Source organism: Protopterus annectens, chromosome 15.part0, assembly GCF_019279795.1.
Source record: "Protopterus annectens isolate FY-2018-M chromosome 15.part0, PAN1.0, whole genome shotgun sequence".
NCBI classification, from domain to species: Eukaryota; Metazoa; Chordata; order Ceratodontiformes; family Protopteridae; genus Protopterus; species Protopterus annectens.
This window is the reverse complement of record NC_056749.1, coordinates 516,280,327-516,305,836: the sequence shown is the minus strand read 5'-3', so window position 1 is coordinate 516,305,836 and position 25,510 is coordinate 516,280,327. Positions and strand designations below refer to the sequence as shown.

The following is a 25,510-nucleotide window of genomic DNA, read 5'->3' as shown; positions in this document are numbered from 1 at the left end:
TCTTCATGTTTTGGAACTGTCACTATGTTTGCACATCTATATTTGTAGTCAGTTTCAGGGAGGTCCATAGCTCATTCAAAGTGAGGGATATATAACCTTAGTCTTGTACTCGCTTTCTGACCATATATCCTATGACTCCGTTTTGACCATCTTAACCACGTACCAATGCCAGCTTGGTAAGCCTAACAAAATGCAACTGAATCTTCTCTCGTAAGTTCAGCTGTTACCTAAATGTTTCTGACTGATCGTACCTGAGCTTTTCTTCCTGGGCCGCCTTTAAAATCAAAATATGGCAGCAAAAATGTATTTATTTCCTCATTGAGTCACACATGTAGAAACTTACATGACCTAATGGTCATTTTGTTTTGATCATCTCCCTATTCTAATGCAGCTCTGCATTAGAACAAAAATATCTTGTTTTATTGTTATTGTTTTCATGTTACCTTGTCATGGTTGATGTTAAATTTAGTAGATTTAACAAAGATTTTTGTTTAATTGGTTTATCTTCTGCAGTAACACTTGTCTCAGCAATGGTGATGTGGATCCAGATGAGTGTGTTAGACAAGAGGTTAACAACACTTTGTTATATAAAATAGTATCACATATCTTAAAAATGCATATGCATTTGCATTTCTTTAAATGTCTGAAATCTGTCTTCCAAACTAGCCAGATTCTGATGCTAGGACAAATGCAATTGAAATCTCTTCTACTCTGCTTTGTTCTGCTTTGCTATCAAATCAAAGTATTCTGTTTCTGAAATTTTCATTCAGCATCAAAATTAAATTTTTATTTATTAATTAATGAAATTTATTTGACTCGAACTTGCGTATCTTTATATGCTGAAGACAGGTGCCATCTGGAAATACTAGCTTTCCTGTTATCTTTATTTCAACTGTTTTACATTTATACTTTTTGTCACATGAGCCACTGCTCTATGTCTGTCCAGGTGTACAGTGACAGATGAAAAGCATATTGGACTTGTTGTCTTTCTCAAGAAATTTAGCGCAAATGGCATAAAGAATGAGTGACTTTATTAGACAACACACGTATTTACAAGACTAATGAATAGACATGCTAATCGTTGGATGAGAAAATTTGCATATAAGCAGACAAATATTATGTGTTTCTGTACAAAAGTGGAATAATTCTTTCATTTGGGTATTCCTGAATGTTGCTGAAAAAGGTTAACTAGAAAAACGGTTGCAAACTCTTCCTCTGACACCAGCAGTTTATTGTTGCAAAAACAAATTCTCTGCTTCTCCTTATATTACATATGAAACCCATATCAGTAAGGTCATACATCGTGCGTCATGCATAAAACTATAAAGAATTGCATTTATAAACTCGCAAAGATACTTTTAAAGAAGAAAAAAATGTCTGAGTAGTCAGGACTGATGCACTGGAATAACACAATTACACACATGTAAACTTGTGTGCTCTCTCTAATTAGAACAGAACTGTAAAAAAACATACACATGTACAGTTCATTGTTCATTTTTATTGATTTTATGGAGGTTTATCCAGCATAGCTCTCAAACTCTTAGAGCAAGAAATCTGGGCAGAGACTAAAATAATGGTGGGGGCAAAGGCCCCAAACTAGAGACAGATTCTAAATATTGCTCTTATAAACTTAGAAAGTTGCTAGATTAATAGGTTGTGTGTTAGCATGCATTTTTTTGAAGGATATGATATCTGAAACTCAAAAGATTGTCACTATTTAGTGACTTCAGTCCTCATTGACTTGTCAGGAAACCATACATTTTATGAGGAGCAGACCGAAAACATGAGGCAAAAATCTGGACATTCTGCAAAAATCTGGGCAAGTAAGAGGTATGCCAGCAATTTTTGATGCTTAATGACCATTAGTTTTCCCCTGTGGATTAATGTTTTTTTTCCTTAACTGTGGGAAGCATCTTACCCCCAAATACTAGAAAACTTTTGCACTTCACTACAAGGATATGTTCTTATTTATACTTGCACATATAACCATATAAATGCTGCTCAGCTAGCAATGTTTTTTAATCATTCCAGCCTAGTAGAAAATAAAGATATTGATTGGCTGTGCTTCATGTCCGTTATTAACTTGTTAGTTTCTTGCATGAAATAAGTATGAACATAACTACATCTGGATAACGTTTTGCTACATCATACATTTTTTTTCAGAAATAAGATACAATTAATAAATGTTAATATTCTTCATTAGTTTCTGAGCACTATTAAGAAGAAGCATATATTAACAATGGACATAAAGAAATATTGTCCTTATTTAACAAAATCAGCTATTGTGCTTTTTATTTTGGCAGTCAAAAGGAAAACTATAACAGAAACAACATGTCCTTCAGATGTGAGTGAAACCTGTTAGTCACAGTTGATATTTGCCTCTGTATTGGGTGTGCATTTGTATGATCTGCTTTTGAAATGGATGTCATTCAGGACTTAACATCAGTAAACTTGCAGAATGCAGTTCACCCAAGCAGGAATCGAGAGATGACATTGATTATTTATTTATTTATTTTAGAGATAAGTACTGTAGTTTATTGATTTGTGGTTCATGTTGAAGTGGATGGCTCTTTGTTGGTCACTGTGGTTAATTAACAGCATGGTAAACTGTATATTGCTCTTCATGGTGTCTTCCTAAGAAAAAAAGAGTCCTCCCACTGTGTGTGTTGTGTGTGTGTGTTTATACATACATATGTATATGTGCATTTATATGGTTAATTACCATGCATATAATAGTCAGTGATCCAGGTTTCATTATTTTGGTCTTTGGTGGGTTCACTGACTTGTGGTTCGGTAAGTGTACTTTCAATGAATCAAAGTAGACCAATTTATATATATATATATATATATATATATATATATATATATATACACACATATATGTGTGTGTGTTGAATATTGGTAACATTAGAAATGCTGTTAATCTTATCACAGTTCTAACAGTTTTTTTTTTTTTTTTTTTTTTTTTTTTTTTAACTAGCCATAGTTCTATACAATCATAAATGTTAGTGTGAATTTAACGTAAATATGTTGCAGTGAGTCACACAAAGAGGTATTCTCTTTTCTTCTAAAGGATGACACAAGTGAAAGTTACTTGTGACTGACTCATGGCATAACTGTAAATGCAACATAAATATTTGAAAATGACTTGCAGTAAACATTTGGGACTTTTCTTCTCACTAGTAATAAACAGATTCCTGCAGAACAAATGCAGAAGAGCTCTTGAGTGAAACATAAACATATCCATTATTGTGGTAGATGCAGCAGGTTGTATGTAACAAAGATTTGAGGGTCACCACTTCTGTTTATATCACTGAAAAATCAATGAGCCGATGCCATTTGCTTTCTTCTTCGTACTTGTGTGGAGGCAGTATCTGAATAATTACATGGTGCTAAATGCATTAGCAGACAGGTTCTACAGTAAAACCCTGGCTAATTAACATTGTTTCAGAAGGAAAAGCAGTGACAGGGTCATCCTCTTTTACAGACCCTTTTAAACTCTGTCTAGTGCCTCTGTGTTAGAATGGTGTTTTGCAAAGTTATCAGTATCTGATACTTTTTATATTCACAGTGTTTCTCATTTTTATTGTAAATACATAATGGCATTTTATTTCAATCATCTCTTTTGTATTATTTTAGATAGACCATATTAGAATCTGTTGTGTTATGTTATTGTTTATATTTTATTCAGTTGTGCTGAGTAGGAACTTTGTAAATTTGTTATTAACACTCTGACATTATAAGCTTGATGGGTGACATTTAATGGTACAACAGACATATACAGTATATCATCTGAGTGTAGGAGACGCCACACATCCATTAGACCCTATTTTCCCACACAGAATTTTTTTCTGCTTTAATATGCCTTTTTCCATACAGTACAGATGTAATGTCAGTTTAAAATCCCCATAACATTGATAGGACATTCAGATTAGCCACTGATACAAAAAACTCCAAAGAAAAGAGGGCCATCCACATTATATCCATGAGCATTCCCAGTCCAAATTTTACTATAAGGCTTAGTGAAAACTGAGTGAATTTTTCAATCACCCCATGCTTTGAAGCCTCCCATTACACACCAACACAGGGAGGCCCTCACTGTAGGAGGTACCCCTTTATTTGCTTTACTACAGAGATTGTGAGGAATTAGCTCCATTCCCAACATGTGAGACAATCTTCTATATTTCCTTGAGAGTTTGCAGTCCTGTAGACACACAATATCAATATTTAACATTGCTAACCATTGACTAACACTTTACTCTTAACCATGGAATTAAATTTGCTAACATTAACAGTCAAACACCTATACATTTCAAGTGTAGCACTAACATATAGTGAGCAATCAGCCCCCACTGCATTATTGCAAAATAGTACATCTATAGGAAAAGCACTTAATGCACCCAATACTCTACCCCCCCCCCCCTTTATGAGCCCCTTATAATGCTGTCTGTAAAGTAAGGAAAGAAAAGTAATATCTGACTTCAGTCCATACTTGAGCAAAACAAGAATACTCACATTGAAAAACAGAGGAGTCCATCAAGCAACATTTTGTCCTTTTGGAATCTCTTCTTCTTGCCTGGAATTGTAACTAAACTAGGTATAAATCCCTACATCACAAGATAGGTTGTCAGCTGGCTCACTGACAGAACCCACACTGTAAAAGCTGCAGACTGCAAATCTGATTTCAAACCAGTGACAAGTGGAGTACCACAGGGTTCAGTCCTGGGACTTCTCCTGTTTGGTATCGACTTCTCTGAAGTACAGGCTAACACAGAAGGCCTTTGGCTAATGAAGTTCACAGATGACTGCAAACTAGGAGCCATAGTCAAGTCCCCAAATGATGTGGACATCATACAGAAGGGCCTTACTGAGACAGATGCCTGGTGTCAGAGCCATGGCCTGAAACTCAATGCCAAAAAGTGCATTGTCATCCCCTTTGGTAAAAACTCTGTACCCATGAACTACCACATAGGCGGCAGTCTACTTAATGCCAAATGTGTGATAAGAGACCTTGGGACCCAGGTAGTCACTCCTTTGATAATCACATTGCCACAGCAGTCAGGAAATCCTTCTACATGGCACACCTCATCACAAAATGGTTCTCATCCAGAAAAAAAGACGTCATTGTTCCCCTCTACTCGACACTCATTAGACCCATTATAGAGTACAACGGCCCTTTTGGAATGTACCTCACAAGACTTCTGCAGCAGCTGGAAAGGCCACAGAAGTACCTCACAAAGAGGATAACTGGCCTCAAACAAATGCCCTACACTGACCATCTCAAAAAACTCCAGCTTTACTCCGTAGCATATCGCCTACTTCGAGATGATCTCTGCCTAACATATAAAGCTATGTCAAACCCAGAATTGTTGGACAAGCTACACCTAAAGAAATCACAATCCCTCCAAGCTACACCCTCTAGGGACCCTACACCTTGTGACCACAGTAAACAGGACATGCTGGAGGGTTAGATTCCTGTCCCAGAGACTTCCCATACTCTGGAACAAGCTACCCATCTATGTCAAGCAAAGTTCCTCTTTAGCATTCTTCAAGAAAAATCTTGATGAGTGGATGGGAAATAGGAAGTACACCCCGGGGATCACTTCTGTGGCACTGCTCAACAGGGACACAGGCAAATAACTTTCTTGGGTGGCGTAAGCCAGGGAACCTCATTGGCTAGGCTTACTTAGGACCTTGGACCAATAGCCTAGTACCTACCTATGAACCTTATGCTAGTCGTGAACATTTTCAATGCCATTCTCAGTTTGTCTCCAGCTAACACTTAACTAAGCTTTGTCATTCATGCTATCTTTGTCCATTCCACTGTGCACAGGTAGTCCTGCCTCTTCTTGGTCACCTAATTGCTGGAGAGGAAGGTAATTGTTACCAGTCTTCATGTCCTCAGGGAAAATGTTCCTAATATAGATTTTCATTGGCCTCTCTTCTGATCTAGATTAAAGACCTTCATTACTGACACCTTCCGCATGACAAGTGAAATCCTCCTCTTGGTAGGCCGTATATTACAGTAGCACATTATGATAGGGTGATTGCTTGTCTTGGACAAATTTGATTGCAATAGCACAATAGTTATGTATTTAGCATCCTGTATGACATATGTCAGGTATTCTACATAAGTAGAACTAATAGACGCCTTAAAGAACAGATTGGTGAACACCTGAGGGATATTTAAAAAAAAAAAAAAAAAAAAAAAAAACAAAAGGTCACCTAATGCCCTCTTTACGCATTCAACAGAGTGTCTTAATTTAAAAATATATATTTTTTTTGTGGTGGACAGGATATCTAGAAAAAAAGAAGCTGCATGATGAGGTATTATATTTTGTATATTTTAAGCAAACTTACTTTAAATGTAAGGATATTTTTATTACAGCTGTATGACAGCAACGGTATATTGAGTGAGCATATATGCATATAGATAATCTCCTATTTCCTAAAGTTGTCTCAACTTATTGAACAAAGTTTTGCTGTGATAGAAAAAGGCTTGTCAGTTTATACTAATTTACAAAGGCATTCTAAGCCATTGTAGATGTAATACAAAGAAAAATAGCAGACTTAAAACTGGTAGCAAAATAATAAAGTATATGTATAGCTGGTGTTCTGAAAAATTATAAGATTAATATTGCAAGTGGTGTGAACTCCAGGGGGGCAGTTTGAAGGGTTTTATTGTTCAGTATCTTTATTGCTGGCATAAAAGTTGTGAGTTATGTATAGGTAAATAAATGTGCAGATGACCATAAAAAGGGATGTGTGCAGTTGCATTACAATTTGATTTTGTTACTCTGTAAAAATACCTAACAGAATTAAACAGATGCTGCTTGAGCAGTGGGCTGAATTTAAATGTAAGCTGTTGAGTCAGGTACTGTTATTTGGCAGTATACTTTAAATTTAGATTAAAAACTGTGAACAATGATGTTACAGAGTTAGGTATATAGACCATAGTGTCACATTGTTATTAAAAAAAATTGTTTAGTATTGTACATCTGATTTTGCCATCAATGTAATGAGATCAGCACAGACACAAATCCTTGACTGAAAACATTTACCTATTTGGAGAATGAGAAGATGTTATACCAAAAGAATAAATGAGTTAAGGGAACTGCATTGCTTGTGTTACTAACACAAGAGATGATAATAATCTGTCAAAGCAGAAATAGAAATATATATTTTTTTCATGATTGCAAGAGTTGCATTGTGGGTGTTGTACTTCAGGAATGGGAAATTGCCATTAGGCATATGGAAAGGGTGCATTCTGAATGAATTTCAAATTGCTAAATATTCACAAGAATACATAGCATTCATGCTTAATTACTTGCAGCAAACTGAAAATTAGCTGAGTGCAAGGTGCAACTGTGCTTTGATGTATATGAGCAAGCATTCTAGTTCATATTTCCAAGGCCTTTTATTTCATGCTGAAGTATAAAGCCTGGCTTATAGTTAAGTTTTTTATAGAAAAAACTTTGAGCCAGCAATTCAGCTGTAATTGTCAGAGACAAGTTCCTACAGCTTGTAAAGACCAGATGAATCATTATGACTAAACCACTTTACTAACCCAGATTAAGTACACAAACAGAAATGAAAATGGCGGTGGTGATCATATGCTATACACTGTGAATGCTCCCCAAAACAGAAACATGACTTTTATGTAATGTTGTGATACTAGACACTCTAAATGTAATTTTTCGTGTGTGTGTAATGAATCTTGGTTATCATTTCTCATACTCTTAAAACAATGCATTGTGGTATGATATGATGCAGTTATCACCAGGCATACACAACACAAACAAGCAAGTTGCTTTGTGCACAGTCAGTTTGAATATTTGAATGTAAATGTTTATTTTTCTGTGTCATGATTACAGTACCCTCCAAAAAATGTAAATGTAAAGACATGAACATATAGTAGTTCATGCCGGAGAGTATTGGGCAGTATACTGTCTGCTCTGTAGTGGTAGTGTCTGTCTGTTCTGTAGGAGTACTAATTACTGTCTGCCCATTCTGTAATAGTACTAGTTACTGTCTGCCCGTTCTGTAGCAGTACTAGTTACTGTCTGCCCGTTCTGTAGCAGTACTTATCTGTCCGTTCTGTAGTAGTACTCATTACTGTCTGCCCATGCTGTAGTAGTACTAATTAATGTCTGTCTGTTCTGTAGTAGTACTAATTACTGTCTGTCCATTCTGTAGTACTACTAATTACTGTCTGCCCATTCTGTAGTAGCACTAATTACTGTCTGTCTGTTCTGAAGTAGTACCAATTACTGTCTGTCCATTCTGTAGTAGTACTTATTACTGTCTGTATGGTCTGTAGTAGTACTAATTACTGTTTGCCCATTCTGTAATAGTACTAATTACTGTCTCTGTTCTGTAGAAGTGCTAATTACTGTCTTTCCATTCTGTAGTTGTACTAATAATGGGGTTCCTCTTGAAAGTCTGGGGATTGTCATTGTAGTTGTCCCTCTATAGATATGAATTTGTAGAGGTCGGTGGTACCATGCAGTATTCCTCTTATTCTGAGGTACAGTGATCTTGGAGTAAGTATACTGTTTCAGTATAATAGAAGCAAATTCAATGGCATTATTATTGGCAGTTCATGGATTTGTAGCTATTCACATCTGCACTGTGCGCATCCCTTTTACTCCATCTAGCTTCTTGAGTATAATCAAGCATTTTGCCTTTCTTACATTCACTAGCAAAGCATCCAAAGACAACCAACCCTGTGAGAGAGAAAATAATTACATAACTTAGTTCTTAATGAGGGTTATACCACCAGATGACAGCTGTTCCAAGTTCATGTTGTGTGATGAATACATTCAACATCCAATGTAGCAGTCGCATTAAATCCCCTAATAATTCTATAACTTATTGAGTACCAGTTCAAGAACTCTAGTCTTTCATTATAACAAAGTTGCTTCATTATACTTGGTATAAAATCTTACCAGCTGTAGTTCAGGTTCATCTTAAAATATTTCTAATCATGCCATAGACGTTTTATGTACACACTTTAAATGGTCTTCAAAGCATGACCCATCATGCTCCAAATACTTAATTCCCTAACAAGATTTATCTGATGTTAAAATATGATTATCCAAATCATAATAATACTAGGTTATTTTCTTCCAACGTTCATAGGTTCATAGACTGCTACTAGGATAACTACCCTTGTGGGCCATTTTAAGCCTAGCTAAATACATCATGTGGGAATCAAACCCTGTCCCTTCTGACTGTAAGGTAAACACCTTCACCATTTTGCCAACCTCCCATACAAACATGTATGGAACGTGCTGTGTTTGAACCCAGGATCATTTCTATGGTAGTCCTATATTTAGACCTTTTGTCACAAGAGGATTAACCTTGCATATTTTTGCATCAAAACTCCTGCTATTAACCTCAGTCAACTTGTACATCTTACCTGGATACTTTTATACTAAGTGATGACCTGTTATAATAGTTACAGTTCCACCTACTTTGTTGCTGTTGACAGACTTACTAACCCATATTTTATGTACATCACAAACAGCATAGGGCCCAAAACAGAGTCTAAATGTTGTCGATTTTTGATTGCCACTTCCTCTGAAAGACACCCATTTAAATGTATCTGCAATTCAAACAATCAACTATTCAAACTATTATATAGGAGTTACTACTCAGGGTTTGCACAGCTTTTATAGTGTCACACATTGTAATTATATCAAATAGTTTTGCAAAATCCAGATAGAAGACATCAGCTGCTAAACTTGCATCCCTTGTCTCAAAATGTTAGAATAAAAAACGATCAAATTGGTAAGGAAGAAGCCTGATGTATCTCTAACCTTACACTTGCCCATGAAGATAACTCCATACAGACAGGTTTTTCAAAGCACTTCCCAGTGATGCATGTTAACCTGATTGGTCTGTAGCTGTTAACATCTATTTAAATGTTTTGATACGGCAGGCACTATTGCCTTTTTCCATGTTTTGAGTACATTTCCTGTTTTGATGTATTGAAGTAGATCAGACAAGATACTAATTTATCAGCAATGTTACTAATAAAGCCTCAATTTAAACCATCTGGTCCAGCTCCAGTGCCAAAAAATAGTCTTTCTTACTACCCAGCAGCATGGGTGTGGAGGGTACAGTCCCCCACAAAGTACAGTCATGTAAAATCTTATAACCGTAGAGAGCCTTCTCTTCACTGTTGCAGTATTCTACATAGAAGGGATCTCATGCCCAGGACAGTCCAATGCTCATCCAGCATGCAAAAGACTAAAAGATCTTGTATGCTACGTATATCACAGTTATGCTGCCGTACAGAACATGGGTCATAAAAGGGACATATAGCTGCAACTACTCTGAAATGAATTGCCCCATAAAAGAATAGTCTCCATTGGACAAAGAAGTCCATGTACATTCAGAAGGAAAAAATGCAGAACAAACAAGAGGGGGCTGGTGAAGAGGAGATCTACCATTATGGTAAGATTTTACACAACTGTACTATGTCCTTCTATATCACTATTGCAGTATTCTACATAGAAGGGAAAATAAAAAAGCTCACAAAACAGAATGGGGGGTGGAATGCTGAGAAGAGCCCTTGAAAACCCACAAAAAAATAATTTTAGTAAAATCTGCTCTGGCCCTAGAAACCATATCCAACTTCCAATGCTTAGTAAAGGTATGGATAGAAGACCAAGTAGCAGCTTCAAGGATGGAATTGGTGTCCATCCCCTTGAAGAAGGCACCAGAAGAAAAAAACAGCCCTAGTGGAATGACCTCTAAAAGAAGTAGACAGAGATTTGCCATGAAAATAGTAACAAAAGGAAAATGGCCTTAGATATCCAGGAGGAGATGGTTTGCTTAGAAACAGGCTGCAAAACCAAAGACCTGGGATGAAAAGAAACAAAATCCTGGTCAGATTTATGAATAGCCCTAGTTTTATTCAAATAGTACCTGAGCTGTCTGTGCAAATCCAAGTTTTGCAGGACCCTCTCACTAGCAGATTGAGGAGAAGGGAAAAAAGAAGGGAGTTGTACCAAATGATTCAGGGACAACTCATTTATTACCCTGGGCATAAAAGAAGGATTAGCACAAAGGAACACCCTATCCCTGTGAAAAACAAAAAAAGGTGGAATTGACCATAAGGGCCTGAAGCTCAGAAATCCTCCAAGCAGAAGTAAGAGCCAGCAACAAAACGGTCTTCCAGGTACAATGTTGCAAAAAAAAAACAGAATCTTCAGGCTCAAAAAGAGCCTGAGTCAGTTTTTCCAAAACAAAATTAAGGTCCCAGGGAGGGGGGGTATGTTTTCATGGAATCTAATATACAGGACACCTTTAAGAAATTGCTTGACTTACTTCAAAACTAGAAGCCAAAGGAGGATTCAAGGGCAGACAAGCAGAAATGTCTCTCAAGTGGGCCTTCAGAAAAGAATAGGCCAAGCCAGACTGGAGCAACTCGTATAAATAACAGAGGACCAGTGGGACCTCCATTGAAAAATGGTCCTGGTTATGAGCATGTCATCAGACTGAAAATCTTTTCCATTTGCACATATAAGATTTTCTGGTTGAGGGTTTTCTTGCCTCCTGTAAAACACAGAGCACATCCTCAGAAAAGTAGTTCTGAAAGGGATCAAACCCGATCACTCACAGTTAGTTGCAGAGTGGACAAGTGAGGATGGATGAGAAACCCCTTGACCTGTGTGAGAAGATCAAGTCATTGAAGTAACGTGTGATGATTGACCCTGGCCAAATGAATTAAGAGGGGGGAACCAGTGCCATCTCAGCCAAAAGGGAGTACACCAGCAAGAGATTTGGGTAGTCCAGATGAACCTTCTGCAAGACTTTTGGATGTAGAGGAAGAGGAGGGAAAGAATAAAAAAAATACCCTTCCAAGGAAAGGAAAGGGCATGCATCTTCCACAGCAGATCTGTGGCACTCTGGAACAGAAGAAAGGAAGCTTGCCTGTTCAGAGGGTAGGTAAAAAGATCTGCCTGAAGAATACCCTACTGACAGTCTCCAGAAACACGTGTCTGTGAAGCATCCATTTGTGAACCTGTGTTTTTGACCTGCTTAGAGAATCCATCACTAGACTGTGCTTTGAAGGAATGTATACTACCTGAGGAGTTAACTGATAACTGAGATCCACTTCCCAAGCCTGAAGAGCCATCCTGTATTGGAGATGAGATTTCATGCCCCCTGCTTGTTGACATACCACATCACTTTTGTGTTGTCTGTGTACACCTTCAAGGGGCCTAGAGAGAATATGGGTGAAAAGCCTGAATGGTCAAAATTAAAACTCTCATCGCTTTGATTTTGATACAGCCTGACTTCTGATGTTGATGCCAAAGACCCTGAACTTTCAGATGACCAAGAGAAGTCCCCCACCCCATGTATGAGGCATTAGTAAACCGCTTGTGAGAAGTGACTGGAGGCTGAAAGGACCGGCCTGACTTGAGAGCGAACTGTTGAATCCACGTGAATTTCTTCTTGAGACAGGGAGGAAGAGTACACTGAAATCCAGAGGGTGACAATGCTGTAACCAAACTAATTTGAGGTGCCCTTTTTCTTTCACATATGCAGTCTGACAAGAGAAATTATTGGAATAGAAGAAGCCATGAATCCCAGGGCTAGATGAGACTCCCTGACTAACATGGCAGTCAGGGGAAGAAGAGACGGAAAGAAGACTGTCAACGACAATACCTTTTGAGGCAGAAGACAGGTTAACATTGGTACCATCTGAATCCTGCATCCCAGATACACATGATCCTGAGAGGGAGTCAGGATGGACTTTCGGAAGTTGATAGTAAACCCCCCAGACTTTGAAGAAGAGAGAGGTTGACAATCCACTGGGAGAAGGTGCCTGAAACAGCAGGTCATGTAAATAAGGAAAAATATGAATGCCTTGGAGCCTGCAGTAGGCAATCTCAGGGGCTAGACATTTTTGGGAATACCTCTGGGGCAGTAGAGAGGCCAAAGGGAAAGCAGAAAACTGAAAATGAGAGGAAGACACAGAGAAATGTAAAAACTTCCTCAAAAGAGGGTGAATAAGGATATGAAGGTAAAAAATCCAAGGACATTAGAAAAGCCCGGGGTACTATAAAAAAAATAGGAAAAAGAGTTTAAAGAGTAAGCATCTGAAAAGAAAGGACCTTGACAAAGTTGTTGAGCTGGGAGAGATCCAAAATAGGTCTACAAGTAGTCTCCTTTCAAGGAACCAGGAAAATCCTGGAAAGAAAACTCCTTCCCACTTATGAAGGGGGGACAGTTTGAATGGCTAGTTAGTTCATCAGGGACTTTAGAACATCTCTGAAATGAAGAAATTGATCTAGAGGAGGCTCAGAAATCCTTGAAAAAGAAGGGAGATATTTCCATACCAAGAAGTAACCCTTACAGATAGAAATGAACCCAAGAGTCTGAAGTGATGAGATGCCAATTTGGAAGACAAAAGGACAGCCAAAGGGACAAAGGAACTTGGTCTACAAGAAGGGAGGTGAATTGTTAGAGAGAAGCAGGCTTATCAGATAAAGGAGGCTTCTGGGCCACAGAAATCTGAGAAGCCTTAGCAGAGAGGGCTCTACTGCCACCCTTCCTGTCCTTAGCAGTCTGGTGAGATTGCCTGCAAAACAAAAGAAGACCTAGAATGATAATTCCTCTGGAACTTAGATATAGGAGAGCAAAAAATATGTTAGACGTCCTGCAAAGTTTTGCCTTTTGCTTGAAACAGCAGCAGTCCCAAAAAGATGTTTATTATCCAACAAAGCATCCAACATTTTGGCCTTAATGTCCTAAGGTAGAGACTGGAGGTGAAGCTAAGAATATCGCCTCATGACAGACCCAAAAGCCACAGCCCTAGAAGAGGCATCAGCAGCACCAAAGCTACACTTAGAGTGTCAAGCCACTTGAGAAGCAGAACCTAAAAAATATAAGGCAGAGCATTTGCCTTCTGAATTAGGGAGGTCAGAGATAACCTAACAAGCCTGAGCAATCAAGGCCAATCATCTCCATTGCCCTACTATCTTTATCAGAAGGCAAAAGTTTGGAAAAGGGCAAAAGTTTAGAAAGTTTGGCAGAAGAGATTGACACAACAGCAGGATCAGCAAAAGATCATTTAAATAAAAATTAACAATCCTCATGAACCTTATAGAACCTATCTGGTTCACAAGACATTGCAAGTCAGGAGTCTTGGAAACAGCAATGAAAATATCTCACAAGGCATCCAACACAGGAGGAACAGCCGATGGTTTAGGAGTATCTAACCGAAGCAACTCATAATATCTTCTCTGAATATCAGGCACTTGAGAAGAATCCTACTTAAAGAAGTCCATCATACTAGCAACTATGTCCCCACAGGACTATTCCTTGAAAGGAGACTCAAGGCAAACAGACTCCTCTTCATTAGAACCTTAAGCAAAAAGCATCTTTGAAAAATAGGACAAAGACCCCTCATCAGACATTGAATCCTCATGTGAAGAAACTGGTTCCCTAAGCCATTTAGAAGGGTTAGAGGGCCAATGATGCACAGGTGCCAAAACCCCTCGAGGATGGTTTAGGGCAATTAAGGCAGAAAACAAGCCCTTAGTAAACTCTTGCCATTCCTTTTGAGGATCCTTAGATGGGATCAAAACATGATTCAGTTTTTTTGCTCTTCTTAGAAGGGACATCAACCTTAACAGATACCAGAGGGTTCTGACCATTGGTGAAATTTAGTAAGAGAACTCGGAACTTCCTCACTGACAAATATCTTTAGAATCCCTCTAGGACCTTCCAAGATAATCAACCACAGTTCCCCCTTGACATTTGGAGCAGATGCCTGCAAAGACTCAGAGGATGTGCAAAAAGACAGATCCATGCCAGCCTCCGGGTCACAGCAGAAGAATCTGAAGTAGATACTGAATGACCTATAGGGCTTTTACTACTTTTAGAGGGACATGTAGTGGAGGCTGCACAGCTAAAGAATCTGGCCAAGAATCTGACCGTCTTCTTATCTAGTGGGAGTATCTCAGGGGTAAAGGATTCTGCCATGGTACCTTGGGATAACTGCTTAAGCTGTTGGTTTTCAAGATAAATGGCCAGGGAAGACAGATGGCTTCTAAATGTCTTAGGCACAAATGTCTTACAGAAACATATGGTCATGGGAAGCTCCCAAACTAAGACACTGTTCTTGATGATCCATATGGGGAATCTGCCTCCCACCCTGACATTTTCCCTTCTTGGATGACATGAATTCTAGTTAATAAAATAAAATCCAAGACCAAGAAAAAAGAAAAAAAACAAAGGGGCAGTTATTTGGTGTTGTTAAATAATTAGTACAGCAACAAGGCATTCAAACTAACTGGCAAAAATGGATTTCAAACTGGTAGCAAAGAAGTCCTGGGTAGTTGTATCCATATGTCCCTTTTATGCCCTATGTTCTGTGCGGGGAGCAAAATTGTGACATACTGTCCATATAAGATCTTTTGGTCTTTTTGCATACTGGCCAAGCATCAGGTGGGCCTAGGTAGGAGATCGCATCTATGTAGAATACTGCAATAATGATGTAGAAGAATATCAGGGGTTACAGTTGAGTAAAGTCCACACCCCTACAAAAATGATTTACTGATACTACAGTGAGTTTCTACATTTGATGAAGTTTTAAAGAGTTTAAGAATTACTGAATTTGGAAAAATGAGTCTTGTATTTCTGATAGGGAGCAGTGAACAAAATGTATAGGGAAGTAAGACAGATTGCTACTTCAAGAAACTTCACTTGAATACAACATGCAAAGAATTCCAGAGTGAATGAAATAATTCTCTCTAAATTTAAAGGAAAACTTCAGATTTTTGCTTTAAGGTTTAGAAGTCCTGCAATAACACTATAGTATGTCATAGGCTAAGGGAAACCACCAGCTGAAGAAAGCTGAATTAGTAGCACTGGACTGAGGAGTGTGAATGAATATCATGTGTTTATTGTGCATTGTAAAATGCATGACCCACTAAATCTAAATTGTCTGTTTTTTCTCTGGCAGACATTTTTTTTTCTTGCAAGTCAGCAGTAAGGAAGATAGACAATCAGACCTAAGGTAATTACTTTATATACAGGTAACAGAAGAATTCTAAATGAATGGTTTAGAAATGGAAATAAACTGCTTTCATCATCATCATTGCAAGATTCCCTGAGAAGCATGATGATTTCTAATTAATAGATTCTGCCATTTCAAAGCAGAGTAAATGAGACAATAAAGAACCAAGCAAAACTTTTCTAAATTAGCAAACACAGGTAGAAATAATAGTATATGCAGACAGGTGATTTCTTATATCATATCTCATCCATATCTCATCATTCTGCCAAGGCAGACACTTTAAAATCAAATCTGAAAATACTATTGAAGTATATCTTACTTTAAATCATCAAAGGGGACATCATGAAACCACCTCCATATAGTAATAAAGAAAGACAATAACTCAATCAGCTTAAACACAAGTATCAGGAAAGCATATTTTCAAACATTTTAGAACACAACGATGATAAAAAAAAATAAATAAAATCATATTCATCTTCAATGCAGGATGTCTCATTTATTGTGCAGATTTCCTTTATAGCAACTCTTTCTTGTCATTTACATAAATTTATGTGAGATGTTTTTATTTAATATGTTTGATTTTCAAATCTAATGATGAACACACTGTACTAACAGAAAATAGTAAAGTTTCTTGTAACTACTTAACTCTAGATCAGTGAAATCCAGACACAGGTGCAAAAATGTCCTAGGGTGTCCCAAGTAAATGTAATGCTACAGACATAGTAGCTTGCATCTGATACTTTTATTATTTTCACCGTTGTACAATGCTAAAATGGATACTGTGGTATTGTGTGCTAGGATTACAGTGCATAATTGCAGGGAACTAACTAAAAGGCATGTAGATTCACTGAACAAACAAGCATGATTCCAGAATTTCTTAGTTACACACTGAGTAAGTAAATACATTTTCTTAGGTCACTGAAGAGTCTGGTGCATTGTCGAAGGGACATACAACATTTCACAGACTTCAAAATGTTCTACATTTAATGTGTGAGGAGTGTACATGCCATCTATTTGCACTAGACGCACTGCTGAAGGCTTTGTTAATTTGTGCTGGTATGTGTTTACATGATCATCTTCTTTACATTAAACAGTCTCTCTCAATAGATCTTCTGGATAGCTATGGTGACCCATTAAGCAGCAAGGAATTCTACTTCTAAACCTTACTCATTGGACTTTGATGAGCCTATTTTTTGGAAGACAGGTTAGGAATATGCATATTTTTAAGTAAGACGGTACCAGTGTGGACCACTTCATACAACAGAGGATTTTTATTTCACCATTAAAATGTTAATTTTTTTGATAGCATCACTATGCATTGCAGTTAAAGGTTGACCTGTTCTGCATTGTAAAATTTTGCATAACCCAAAACATAAAGTTTCAAGAATCACAGCTATGTTCCATAGAAAATTTGGATCCAAAGACATTTTTTCACAATGTACTACTGTATCTGTTTAAATTTTTCTTCATGATTGTGTCACCCTGCAAAAAAAATTGTACAATTCCAAGTAGCTTTTAATGATATTAAAATATGACATAATTTGGAGAATAATTAATTTCTTTTGTTTTTTTTTTTTCTTAAGCTCGTTAATACATCATTCATTGTTTCATTTTCCTTCTAAATTGTAATTACTAGTAAAAGTCCAGTATTCCAAATGTAATCTGAAAGCGGCACAAAGGCATGTATGTTGAGATGCTCAGTATTAGAATGAAGAATATGAATGCTAGCTAAATGCATAAAGAGACAAAGAGAAGTTTCACATTAAAATACAAGGACATTAAAAGCCCTCTACACATTTATGGCTGATGTTAAAGTATATAAAATAAAACTGGACACTTCCATTAATTACCTACATGATCTGCATCAACAAAAATGTCACATTCATACTAACCTTTCATCATAGTACCATTCTGTACCTTTCAACACCTGCTCTCTCCTCATTCTTAACGGTATCTTTTTTTTCCCCTAGCATAATAGACTAAATACGTTTGTATATAATGATTGTTATATTTAACTGTCATTTTTTTCATTAAACATGCTGCCCAGGTATATGTTATACATGCTCATATTGACAAAGCCAAATTAAGATGGCAATTAAATCTAGCTGCTATAAATATTCCTGGGTTAAATGAGTCTTGTTCTATTGTCCCTTTGTTAAAGTTGAAATATTATGAAGCATTGTGAATTTTTGTATATATGCTATTTATTTATATATGTTATGGTTATATTATGTGAATTTTTCATTAGTTATTGGGTGGTGAATGCTTTAAAATTTCTAATGGTATTAATTGTTTAATTGCCTTATTGGTCATGTGATTGGTTTTTGCTATTTAACTAACATGGTGTGAAGTTTTAACTTTGTTCTGAAGAAGTTCTCAAGTCGGGAACAAAAGTGCTTAACAGCATAATAAAATCATTTCAGCTTGAAGCTGGTTGAGTGGGTTTAATCCCTTGTGGTTCCTGTTTATTTGGTTCATTTTGTTACTGTTTTATTTAATGTTATTTAACTCTCTGGAGCTTTTCTCCCTGGGCCACCACTGAAAATGGGTATTTATTATGCAGTCAGGCTTTCCCTGTAAACATATTTCAGTAAAGAAGTAAATAAAATCAGCTAGCCTCACCCTAGATTTAAATAGGAGTAGGATAGTGCACTTAAATTTCAGCATGACAAATAACTTGTGTTGAAGAGGATTTATGGTGGTCCCATGAAATGTGCCACAGATGGGGAGGGAGAAAACTTTGTGGAAGGGATTGGAATCTTTTAAAATGCATTCTCATTTAGGGTTGCATGATTTCTATTGAGATTAAAAATCAGTAAAACTGTTCAATCAAAACTAACTGAAACTGCACTATAACAACCTAAAAAACAAAAAAGTGTAGCCACCACACAAAGTCACACAATATAAAGAATATGCAAAATTAAATGAATTTGATATTATATGAATCACTTTCCTGGCATCCTTTATTTTTCTTTCTTACAATGTTTAATACTATTAAATACATATAGGGCTGACAATGAACAGTTTTGTTCCTATGTTGCACAGGCTCTTGCACTCCTTAACACAACCCCATTAAACCATAGAAAGCAGTATGGACCTCCTGTAGATATCAATAGTACTTTTGTCATGCCTTCCCACTTCTCCCATGTATGTACATACACTTCATTTGGCTTTGTATGGTTCTGTTATATTACTGATCTGCAACAAAATATGCATGTTTATTAATTATTACTGTGAAGATATGTGAAGGCTGCCAGCCTAGCTAGATATAACTTTGTAGATAATTCTGTCATTTGTAAATATTAATATAAGCCACAGGCTTGATCTCTTAGATGTGAAAAGACTGTATTGGAAGTTGAACTGTAAAAATGAAACAACAGTGCACTCTGCTGTAAGAAAGCTGATACGTCAAGCATTTTATGACTTTTTGATCTCAGGGCTTGGAGCCATGGTGTCTGAACCAGAAGATTATTTCTTTTGTTTTGAGATTAGAATTAATTGCTAAAATTTGCATGTATAATGTATTTTATTGCTGTATCTTCCTGACCAGGTGCAAAATCAAAAGGGCTGCTAAACTGAGTTTCTGTTAGCCTGGGAACCAGAGAAAAAAATGTTGTAATCTGAAATGAGTAAGTAGTACTGTGTTATCAATTTAAGGACAGAGAGACTCAGAGCATTTTGCATTTGTCTTCAGATCATCCAACATCACAGCACTGTCTTGCTCTGTATGTAAGTTTATTTCAGAACGGTGTTTGCTCTTGGCTAGAGATAGGAAATAGGAAGTCTAGTCTAGCTGTTTTTCTGTACTGATGTCAAAACTATTCTACTGTATTATTTTAAGCATTTCCTGTGATCTCTGAGCTCTTGACTAGCACTGTGTAGTAAGAAGTATTGTCTTGTGTTTTTATTTATTATTAAATATTTTTAAACCTTTCAACTGTGGCTGTTATGTGTAGAGATAATCTAAGCTCTAGAGTACATTGCATGTATATAGTGATACTGTACTAAGCCACTCCCATAAGCCCTGCTGTTCAATTACACTTACCATTTGGATAATATTGCACAGTAATAATTGGACACCCTTTAGTAATAGACTTTTTAGTAGCTGATAAGTAAGGGTCCTGGTGGCAGTGATTACTACCTTATAGCCTGGACAGAAGGGACACAGCTAGTGAACCTGTGTCAGCCTTCCCCAGGAGTGTATGTGTGGTTGTATATAAATCATATCTCAAAGTGTGTGTGTGTGTGTGTGTGTGTCAGCTACTTGGGCACTGGTTGGACAGAGAGAGTGTTAGGAGGACTTGGCTTGGGACCCTGGCTAAAGACCCCACTCTATAGCTGTGCCAGTGAGGAGTCTTATTGGGGATCTGGAGAGAAAGGGAGAAACCAGTCCCAGACTGATTGTGTGTGCTCTTAATGGAAATTGTACTTTACTGTGTGTGTATTTATTATCCTTCCCAGTGTGGATGCCCCTTACTGGTGTTAGTGGTGAGGATCGAGGCTCCTTGATTGCTGAGCCAGTGCACAGGTGTCACATATTAATTGTTTGGCAGTGGTGGGATATCAACACCACATATTAATTGGTTGGCACATACTAATTGGCTTGTGGTGTGGATAGTGAATTCCTGTAGCTTGTGTACAGTGGTCACTGAAGGTGTTTTTGTACTCTAAATCAGCCATGCAGTGGATATTCAGAGTTCAGATCACAACTGTTTTATTTCTTTTGTGAGCTTAGTTAGTCAGGGAGAGCAGGCAAGCATGTCAGCTAAAGGACTTGTGCAGGGAAGCCTGACTAAGGCAGACATGATTGCAGCTTTGGTCACTGCTGCATCAGAAAACAGCAACCAGGATGATGATCAGACTGGCCATGGAGATGTGTAACACTCAGGGGAATGAACAGCTCAACATTTGTGCAGAGGACTTAAAAATCCATCTGGAGCTAAAGAGACTTGATTTGGAGGCCAGGCATTTGGAAATGAAAGCTGTGGAAAAGGACCGGCAGAGGCAGCATGAAAAGGAGATGCCGACTCTACACTAGAGTCATGGAGGTAATGGGGAAGGGAATAACTAGACCCCAGAAGCACAAAAGGTCAGTAAATTTCTACCACAGTTTACAGAGGGGGATCATTTTGATAGTTTCATTCATATGTTTGAGAGGGTATGTAAACAGTATTATGTTGACCAAAGGCTCTGGGTATGGTTCCTGACCCCCTTACTCCATGGTAAAGCTGTAACTATTTTATCCAAAATGTCTGATGTTGACTGTTATAATTATACTGCTGTTAAGAATTGTTTGTTAGAATTCTTTAAGCTAACACCTGAAACTTATAGGAAAATTTTGTAAGCATAGACGCAAGGCAGATGAAAGTGGGTGTGAATATATTGCTGAACTGAACACTTATTTTCAGAGGTAGATGAGTGGATGTCAGGTCACCACTTTTGAAGGGCTGGCAGATCTTTTGTGAGGGAACAAGCCCTTAGCACTTTGCCTGAGGACATGAGGATCTGGTTAGCAGATGGATAATGTGCTACTTCAGAAGATTTGATGAAGAAGGGAGAGCTATACCTAGCAAGCAGGGCATCCCTGCACAGGAAAGGGACTCCCAGTACTGCCTATGGGTCTAAAGGAACCCATGGTGGGCAGCCCAGACTGCCCCAAACAGAATCTGCCAGTAGGGGAAGCCACTAGTCCAGGACCTAGGGTTAAATATTTTGAATGCAACCAGTGGGGCCATGTGGCATACAGATGTCCATGGAGGAAAGGTGGAGAACAAAAGGTGAGAGAGCCGGTAAGTGGGAAAAACAAAATGCCAATAGTAGGTTGTCTTGAGACAATGGTGGTACCAAACTACCATCCTGCAGATGTCCTGATAGGGAAGGATTTTAATGAGGCAATACCATGTGTTTATGCAGTTAGGCTTCGAGACAAGCATGTGGGTCTGGTAGCTTGGGCGAGCCCCACACAGACCACATACTTGCAGCCAGGACTGGTGAGGTGGTTACTTCAGGGAGTGAGCTACTCTGTAACAATGAGACTGAAAGTGAGCCACAGCTGTTTGTCAGTACTTATGTTCCCTTGCACAGAATGACTGTAAAGGTAGAGGTGAGTAATAGTACCCAGGCTGACAGTGAGGCACCGCTGTCAGAGGATGCCAGACGTCCTGTGGAAGGGGAGCTGGGAAGGATTGCAAAGAGAGAGTTTAGACAGGTGCAGCTCTCAGACTCAACATTGCAAGGCCTGAGAGAGAGAGAGCTTAATGAGGGAACTGATTCTCAAGGAAAAGGGGAATCTGTATACTGGGACAAAGTGTTACTGTATAGAGAGTGGAACCCTGAGGGAGGGCTAGAAGGTGAGAGAATACAGCAGTTGGTAGTGCCTACAGCCTACTGTCTGGCACTTCTAGCCATAGCCCATGATATTCCCTTTGCAGATCATATGGGCATAAAATGTACAAAGAGACGTATTATGCAGAACTTCTATTGGCCTGGAATTTCCAGAGATGTAACCAGGCAGGACCTGTGTTCATGTAATAATGAACTGTAAAAATGTAACAGCAGTGCACTCTGCTGTAAGAAAGCTGATAAGTCAAGCATTTTATGACTTTTTCATCTCAGCGCTTAGTGCCATGGTGTCTGAACCAACAGATTCTTTCTTTTGTTTTGAGATTAGAAGTAATTGCTAGAATGTGCATGTATAAGGTGTGTTATTGCTGTAGCTTCCTGATCGGGTGCAAGATCAAAAGGGCTGCTAAACTGAGTTTTTGTTAGCCTGGGAACCAGAGAAAAAAGTGATGTAATCTGAAATGAGTCAGTAGTACAGTGTTATCAGTTTGACAGAGAGACTCAGAACATTTTACATTTGTCTTCAGAACATCCAACATCATCATCACTGTCTTGCTCTATATGTAAGTTTATTTTAGAACTGTGTTTGCTCTTCAATATAGATAGGAAATAGAAAGTCTAGTCTAGCTGTTTTTCTGTATTGATGTCAGAACTATTCTACTGTATTATTTTAAGCATTTCTCTGTGATCTCTGAGCTCTTGACTAGCACTGTGTAGTAAGAAGTATTATCTTGTGTTTTTATTTATTATTAAATATTTTTAAACCTTTCAATTGTGGCTGTTTTGTGTCGAGATAATTTAAGCTCTAGAGTACATTGCATGCATATAGTGGTAGTGTAGTAGACACTCCAATAAGCCTTGCTGTTCAGTTAGCATTTGGATAATAATATCTGTGTGGTTGTATATAAATCATATCTCAGTGTGTGTGTGTGTGTGTGTGTCAGCTACCTGGGCAGGGACACAAAGCACTGGTTGGACAGAGGGAGTGCTAGGTGGCCTTGGCTTGGGACCTTGGCTAAGGACCCCACTATATAGCTGTGCCACTACTGGAGAGTCTTATTGGGGATCTGGAGAGAAAGGGAGATGCCTTCCCCAGGCTGACTGTGATTTCAGTGTGCTCTTAAGGGAAATTGTACTTTACTGTGTATGTATTTGTTATCCTTCCCAGTGTGGACGCCCCTCACTGATGTTAGTGATAAGGACTGAGGCTCCTTGATTGCTGGGCCAGTGCATGGGTGTCACATATTAAATGTATGGATGATGCCTCATAAAAACACAGCCAAAAATATTGCATTAAGAGCATAATAGATTTAAGACATACTTGGGCCTCCTCATTTGCTAACAGCTGTGCACATGTTTCATTCATATCTGTGTGTATCTATGTGCCTATAGAAGAAGCCAAGAAAGGACTACCAGACTACACACACACAAACAACACAACTAAATCATTACAACAATAGTTTTTGATGAGAGGTGAGGTCCGACGGCCTGTTTCCAACACAAACTATCCCAGTTCTATAAAAGGATGACACGTATTAGTTCTCTCTGTACCTTAAGAAGACTACCCCACTGGCCAATGAGCTGTTAGCAATTAGTAGGATTGGAACCAGTTAATGCAAGACATAAGACAGTGGTGTTTGTGATAAAAGCATTTCAAGTTGTAGATTTTAGTGGAAACAAAAATGGAAGTAAATTTGCTTGCATATATTTTGGTGATAATACTGAACTTACTTATTCACTCTGTTGTTCTTCTAATAATCAGAAATGGACTTAACTTGTGATTTCCTTGCCCAAATATGTTTTATTGCTTGCCAGAGAAGCATTAGACAAGATTTGGGAACAGCTTTAATGGATTTTTATAAGGTTGTAAAATAAATTCTCAATTTTGGTACAGTACAGTATGAAGAAAATGTAAACATCCTTAACTCTATCAGTAAAATGATCTTTGTTACACAATTTACTTTACAAAACATATAAAATATCAACAGTGCCATGTAAAACTGCACACGCCATGTCATGGGGACAAGGATATTCAAACTAAAGTATGCAAATATACTGTGACTGATTGTTTTAACTTTTTTTTTTTTTTCAAAATGTAACTACCTCTGCCATCTGGGCCAATAGCTCGCATTTTTGTTCTGAAAGATCAGATCTCATTTAACAAGATTTGGTCAGGTTGACACAGCTACAGATCTGGTCAAATAACATTAGTCTGTTTTGCTATGCTTCAGTTACATTTTATTAAAATGATAATGCTATGTTGTTTTATTCATATTAGTCAAAAATGTGTGACCATGACAGTGCTCAAGAAGCACATTTATCAATTTGTTGTACTCTCCTCTCACAAAACACTTATTTTGTTCTTTAGCCATTATGTTCCCTTCCTTGTGAAAGCTTTGAAGTTTAACAGATGTTAGATGTTTATTTTCCATAATGCAGGAATCTGAAATGTCGTTCAGAATAATGCAAGCACATTTAGATCATCTGGTATTCTGCATACACTAATTAACATGAGAAAGAAGAGAATTTAATAGAGTTTTACACAAGTCTCCTTTCACTAATTTGACAAGTATAGTCCTTAGGCATTTTTAAGAGATGCTAAGAGCATTCCCATGACAATGTTATATTAATTGCAGATAATCTGACCGTCTTGATGCTATTTTCCACATTTATGCAATCTGAATTTTAGTCTAAGAAATGAAGAAAACATTCACATAAACATGCTTTTATTTGTCGTATTATTTTTGTTATATAGTCAAGTATTTCTAAAAAGCAGGATAAGCATCTCAGCTTATTGTATTCTGAAGTATTGCTCCATTAGAATTATTCCAACAGTCCTAAGCACTACTGAATGAACATTTGGCATGTGTACACAATTCTTATTCATTTATTGTGGATGGTGATTTAACTCATGTTTATATAGGCATTATTACTCATATTTTTTTCTGAACACACAGCTATGTGTTATAAAATGTGTACAATACTGTGAACTATTTTTCATGACTTATTTTATTTATTCTCCTCCATGTTAAGTGAGGAAAATACCTTTGGTCAGTTTCTTTTATTATTTTATTTTGTTTGCCTGTGTTTGTTTGTTGCCTTCAATTTATCTATCTTCTGATCTTGTGG

The 25,510-nt window shown here is 37.6% G+C and overlaps 1 protein-coding gene across 5 annotated transcripts in view; it reads left to right on the top strand.

Annotated features, from left to right (window-relative positions):
• The window catches only part of GRIA3 (glutamate ionotropic receptor AMPA type subunit 3), a 2,740,455-nt gene that overhangs the window by 833,517 nt on the left and 1,881,428 nt on the right, over nucleotides 1-25,510 (top strand). The window lies entirely within an intron of this gene.